Consider the following 6479-nt stretch of genomic DNA (forward strand, 5'->3'; position numbering starts at 1 on the left):
GTATTCTGCCCAGGCCAGGTCTGGCCCGCAGGTCGCACCCCAGGCAGGTGGCGCGGGGCAGACAGAGCCCCGGGGCCAGCCGGGGCACCTCCTCCGCGGGCCCTCTGCACCGGTTCGCGGCCCGCAGCAGCATCCACTGGCTGCCCTGTGCTCGTCCCGGCCACCCCCACCCCCGCTGGCCAGGCCTGCGGCTGAGCACGGGGCCCCGGGGCCTCTGGGAAGAAGGAGGGTGGCTGGGCTTCCCCAGGACTCCGGCGGGGGGGGGGGGCTTGGCACAGCAGTTTGGGGAGCAGGACGGGTACAGACAAGACCCGCTGGGGGGTGTAGACAGACTTCCTGCTGGTGTGCTTCATCTGCTTTAGACCCTCCACGTTGGGCCCAGACCCTGGGAGGCCGTGTTCCCTTTCACTTACCCGAGCTCCCACCCCCTTTCCCTCCCTCCCCCTGCTCCCTCCTCCCTTTCCTTCCCCTCCCTCGGCTCCGCTCCTCCCTCCTTCCCGCCTCCCCTGGCCCTTGCTAAGCCTGGGAACCTCCCTCCCCTCCTCTGGCCTTGAGGGGAACAGCTCCCACGATTGTGGTAGGTGCTTGGATCCCCCAGGAGATGGACCAGCAGGCCGCCCACCAAGCAGTGAGGGCTGTGTGTCCCTCCCCAGGATAGGGCCCAGGTCCTCGGAGCAGACGGTGTCCAGGCTCTTGTGGACACTTGGGGTCAGGGTGGGACGGAGGGTTGCTTGGCAAGAGCCCGCTCCCCACAACAGTCAAGTCCAGCAGTCAGGCTTAAATAGGGTAGGCCCGGGACCAGAGGCAGGGACCTTGAAGAGGCCTTCGAGGACCCCAAGCTGTCTCCACGGGCGGGATCCCACCTGTTTGGTATCCCTTTCTGAGCACAGCCAGGTGGGGCATTTGGGCTTGCACCTGTAGGAGCCCTTCAGACCCCAGAGACGGGACCCTCAGCACCGCCCCTTATCGGAACACTCTTGCCGGGATCTCCCCTGGGAGACGCCCCTACACGGAGCCCTGCGGTCTGTGTCTAGACGTCCAGCCCTATTGACGTCGGACATGGCCAGGCCCGCCACCGGACCCCGCAGCCTTGGGGTAAAGGCCACAAAGAGAGAGAGGGAGACTGAGGACACAGACCAGGAGGTAAGGGGCCACCTCCATGACCACTCTGCCGGCCCCTCCCCAGCCCAGGACTGAGGGGACGGGGTGGGCTCGGTGCAGAGGCAACAGCGGGCCCCAAGCCAGGTGGGCACAGTGGTGTGGGACCCCTGGTCCTGCAGACCCCCTCATGGCAGCCTGGGCATGTGGGCAGCCCCCTCTCCCCGGGCCGGTGCCGCGCCTTGGGCAGCAGAGGAACGCCGGAAGGTTCTCGGGGGTCCAACGAGGCCTCTGGCCTGGGAGGATTGAGGCCCGCTGCAGGGCTGGCCACGGGAGGGGCGGGGCGGGCCATCCTCCCCTAGCTGAGTCCCCGCCTGCAGTCACGCCCGCCTTTGCCCAGCGCCCCCACCCCGATGAATCACCGAAACTCGGCACTCACACGCCCGCCAGACCGGGCTGCCTGCCTGAGGCCAGGACGCGCCATGCCCCACGCCCCCCGCGTTCTGGCTGCTGGGGGCCCGGACGCCCGCGCTCTGCCGGCAGAGGCTTCTGTTCCCCGGGCCCACGGGCCAGGCTCTCCTTCCATCACTCCAGGAAATGGAAATGTTCCTAAAACTTTTCACTTCACAGCTGCTTTTACTTTTTAAGTCCGTGCTTAAAATAGTCTGGAGCCTTTTCCGAGGTTAGAGGGTGGGCCCTGCACCGCCAGGCGGGGAAGGGGGGGCTGTCAGGAGGACGCGCTCAGCCAGAAAGCGCTTCTTCTCCTTTTTATGTAACTTTGGGTTGCGGTGCTCATGTTTTGAAAGTCAGGTGACTTTCCTGTGCGTGGACTAGAGGGCTGCGTGTACAGTGGCCGGCCCGCCCACAACCGTTTGCACAGCCGTGAACTCAGACTGAGCACTGTCCCCAACAAACCCTGGGTCCCTGGGCCAGACCCTGGCTGTGGTCCTCACCTGCACGCTACTGTCCTCGTAACGGCCCTGGGGGCCCAGCCTAATATCGCACAGCACTCCACAGGTGGGGAAACTGAGGCCAGGAAGTACAGCTGTTTGCCCGAGGCCGCACCCGGAGCCCCACCCCATCAGGCCAGGACGCCCCCGACCGGGAACCTTGCCCTTCACTCAGGAGAGTCAGGCTGCCCGGGGACCCCTCCGTGTCCCCGCCAACCCCCAGGGCTCACTTTCCTGAGGGCCGTGTCCCGGGCCGGCTCTGCCTTCCTGTCCACAGGAAAGTGGACAAGATGCCCTTGGGCTTCAGGGTGGAGTCCACCAGAGTTCCCCGGGGCCCCTCAGGCCCCCCCCCAAACATGGCCAGTACAGGAGGGGGGGCCCTGAGATTCTGCAGGTGCAGGCAACAGGCGCACATGAGCCCCTCACCGTGCAGGTCACAGTAGTGGCCGGGCGGACCTCACCGAGGAGGCTCCGCAGGCTGCCTGGAAGCCGTGACACCTGAAGCCAGTTTGGAGCGGGCAGAACCAGTCTGACCACACTCAGGCCAGCTGTGGGCATGGGAGGGGGGCACCGGGAGGGTCTGTGCAGACCTGGCCGGATGCCCTCAGGCCACCAACCACACAGGGCTGAGAGCCTCACCAGGGTGGCCGAGCGTCTGCAGGCTGTTGGGTCCTGTGCCCCGCCTCACTCCCTGTCCCCCGCCTGCCCTGGGACCCATGACCCCCCCGAGGATGAGGGCTGGAGGCAACAGGCAGTGGCCCTTGGTTGACGCCCGCCACCGTCTCCCCAGTCAGCTTCCTCTTCCTCCCCTCCCCACTCGGCGGCTTCGGGGCCAGTATGCCTGGTGGTGCCGGCCCAGAGCCGGTCCCCTGCTCTCTGTCTGCTCTGCCCCAGGGGCTGCACTCCCTAGCCCTTGTACACACGCCTGGAGGCAGGGCCTGAAGCCCGATGGCCCCCGCTGCTGGGCTGCTCCTGGGCCTGCCGGGAAGGGGAGAATGGCCATGCCCCCTGGGAGCTCAGGAAGGCCCCTCCTGTGACTCAGTTAAGAGCCTGTTGATGGGGCCCGCGGCTGCCGAGAGGGCCTCTAAGAACCAGGACACCAGAGTCCGCGGGGAGCCCCAAGAGAGGGCAGTACCGTGCCGGCCCAGATCACGGGGGGAGGGCGTGGCCCCACTGGCCAGGAGGAGCGGGGTGCCTGCCGAGGTGGCCTGGCCTGGGAGCGGGTTTCTGCCAGGTAAGCAGGGGAGTCGAGGGAAGGTTCCACGCTCCCGCCTGAGCTGGAGCAGGGTTAGGGGCTGGTGGGGCTGCCAGGAGCTGAGTCCTGTGGGACAGGCCATCCCACACCCATGTCCTGGGCATGCTCCTGGGTCAGTCCTATGGCAGTGCCCCGACTCGGGCTTCCTGGAAGAACGGCCTACAGGGAAAGGAACGCACTGAAACTAGTCCTCAGAGTCAAGCCATCATTGTTTTGTGTGGGCTAACGTGAGCAGAAGCCCCTTTCCGGCCGACTCTGCAGGAAAACCCACCACCCCGGGGCTGCTGACCCCGGTGACTCCTTGGGGGGAAGGGGGGGCCTCCCCAGCAAGGATGAAGCCTTGCCCTCCCCCCCACAGAGCCGGATGACCCCAGGGCCCAGCTCATCCTGTGCAGCTATAGGCGAGCCTGGGGAACACGCTGGGGGGGGGGCCTTCTCAGTCCAATCGCAGGGCTGGACAGCAGCTTCAGGATCTCGGGGTGGTGACCCGGGCTCCATCTACCCACCCCTGTCCACGCTCCCCTCTGCTCTGGCCCCACGGTCCCGGGCTTGCGTCCTGACCTCTATGCGGGTCCGGGCGGGGTGGGCCGGGGAGAGGACGGCCAGGGCGTTTCTTCCTATCCTTCCTGCCCTGGGCTGTGCCACCATGGCCCTCACAGGCCGTCCCTGCCCTCGCCCTGCAGGACCGGGCACGTTCTCCACCCTGTCACCTGCCCACACCCGGGGGACACCTTGCGGGCTCTCAGCCGATGCCCCCACCGGAGTTGGCACAGACGTGGCTCACCCACTAAGCAGGTCCCCTCCCTTGGCTCGAATTCTCTTCTGGCAAGGTTTTGTTTACAGTCTCATGAGTATTTCCTGACGTACCTGACTAATATCGGTGCTTTGCCTCTGGCCCCTCCTCCGCCAGCCTCGGCCCCCAGCCCCCTTTCAGCCCGACCTGGGTCACCACGAGAATCCCCAGAGTGATGCTGTCACTGTCTGTGTGCTCCCAACTTGCACAAGGAGCCCCACGTGTGAGGGTCACCCTGGACTGCGTCCCCTGAGGAGGGACCGGACTGCATGTCTCAGACCCGGCACCGGCCTGCAGGAGCAGTCGGGGTGCAGCAGACCCAGAGGAAGTTGGGCTCCCCAAAGCCCGGGCCCGGGGTCCCGGGCAGGGCTCAGATGCCATCAGGGCCCCCGGCCCTGGCCTCCGTCTCATTCTGTCTCCAGCTCCCTCAGGCTCTGTCGGCCTGTCCCTGTCTCTCTGTCCCTCTAGCTCCTCTTTCTTGTCTTTTCAGGCGGCCTGGCCTCTTCTTTGCCTCTTCAGACAGCTTCCTCTGCACACGCGGTAGCTGCCGGAAGGGGTTCCAGCCCATCTGGTCTCACAGCTTGCTGCCCTCGGCCCCCGAGCGTGGGCAGCAACGCCCCCTGGGACCTGCATGGTGTGTGGAAGGAGCGGACGAGGGGAGAGGGGTCCTCGAGGGGCAGGGGGCCCGGCACCTCCAGGACCCCCTAGGGCCCCCAGCCGGCAGTGCAGGGGTGGTCCCGTGCTGACTCCGTTCCTGTTCAGGAAACTGGCCACGAGAAGGAGGTGCGTGTCCCAGAGTCAGCTGGGCATCCTTGCCGCGGCCCTGGGAGGAGCCCGGTGGACTCTGAGGGACAGACGGGCCAAGAGGCAGGTCTGTGTCCCTCTCTCTCCTGGGTCAGCGGGAGAAGAGTCCTGTGTGCGGCTGCGGTGTCAGGAGTTAGGACTCTTTCCCGAGAGGACAAGGGCTCGGGCTCGCCCTAGGAGAGATGGGGACAGTCACAGGAACCGCTGTCTGTGGTCTGCAGCCTGGGTGAGGAACCAGGCTGAGAAAGTCTTGCCAAAGGAACAGCCGTTTACCTGGAACCGGGACCACGGGCTTTCTCTGACTCGTGCGTGTGTTTAGAAGCGTGGCCGCCCGCGTATTCCTGCGGGTTCAGCCTCTGAGCTCTGGGAGGACCCCGCTCCAGCCCCAGCCAGCCCTGCCACGTGCCTCCCCAGTCTGCCCCGGGCCGAGTCTGTGCCTTCCCCCCTGCAGGCCTGGCCTCCTCTCCCGCGTCCTTGCCAAGGCACTGCCGGCCGTGGGTGTCCAGATGGAGGAAGCAGGGGTGCTGGGAGGCCAGGTCAGGGAGCAGGTGCGGGGCGTGCCCGCTCTGGGGCGGCTCGGACGCAGAGAGAAGCGGGCCCGGGAGGTTGCGAGCACCGGGGCGGGGGCGGGGGCGTGGTTCGTTATTCCCCAGAATTCCAGGGACTCCTGTCTGGTTTGTTTCCTGGCCTTCGGCTGGAAGGGGCCGAATCTGCAGTTGCTAAGCCGACTTTGAGTTCTGAATGGATCTTTTAACGAACGCAAACATGGCAGGAGCCGCTCCTAGAGCCACTTTGAGGTCGGAGGGTGGGGTCCCCGCCGCAGAGTGGGCAACGGGACCGCCTGCGGTTCTGCCGCTGGACTGGGGTCAGGGTCTCCTGCCAGCCTCCGGCAGCACTGGAAGGAGGAGTCTGCGGCCCGCGCGGCGGCAGTGAAAACTCCTGTGCTGCGGGAACCTCGCGCAGAGCCCCGTCCCCGTGCCGTCGGCGCCCCCGCCGGCGGCCCCCCCCCCCCTCTCAGTGAATTGCTTCAAGCGGTTCACCCTTCAAGGTACATCATTTATTTATTTAAAAAAATTTTTTTTTAATGTTTTTATTTATTTTTGAGACAGAGACAGACAGAGCATGAGCAGGGGAAGGGCAGAGAGAGAGGGAGACACAGAACTGGAAGCAGGCTCCAGGCTCCCAGCTGTCAGCACAGAGCCCGACGCGGGGCTCGAACTCACGGAGTGTGAGATCTTGACCTGAGCTCAAGCCGGACGCTTAACGGACTGAGCCACCCAGGCGCCCCAAGGTACATCATTTAAATAATTGTGCTAGGACATGTCGTAAAGCAAATATCTTACTTATATTTCAAAAACTTAACAGTTTAATTAAATCTGTTTGTGGCTTGAAAAAAATCTGTCGCATATTTTCCATTTTCGGGTGTATCCTTACTTAGCTTTAAACAGCATTAAAACCTTCATTTCAAACCTGTTAATGTGATTGCCTGCTTGAAAAGTCCAAGAGAATGTCTAGTAAGTTATTGCAGAGAAAAAACCAGAAGTGACAATTCTTAACTGTTAAATGTACATTTAGATGA

At 64.3% G+C, this 6479-nt stretch overlaps 1 long non-coding RNA gene across 1 annotated transcript; it reads left to right on the forward strand.

Moving 5' to 3' along the window:
- Positions 1–527: 527 nt before the first annotated feature.
- On the forward strand, positions 528–6055 carry LOC121037415 (uncharacterized). Its single transcript, XR_005793771.1, has 3 exons — positions 528–1143; positions 4587–4879; positions 6006–6055. It is a non-coding gene; the product is annotated as an uncharacterized LOC121037415 (long non-coding RNA).
- The last annotated feature ends 424 nt before the right edge of the window (positions 6056–6479 follow it).

This window comes from Herpailurus yagouaroundi, unplaced genomic scaffold (assembly GCF_014898765.1).
Source record: "Herpailurus yagouaroundi ecotype Mexico unplaced genomic scaffold, PumYag 163, whole genome shotgun sequence".
Lineage (NCBI taxonomy): Eukaryota > Metazoa > Chordata > Mammalia > Carnivora > Felidae > Herpailurus > Herpailurus yagouaroundi.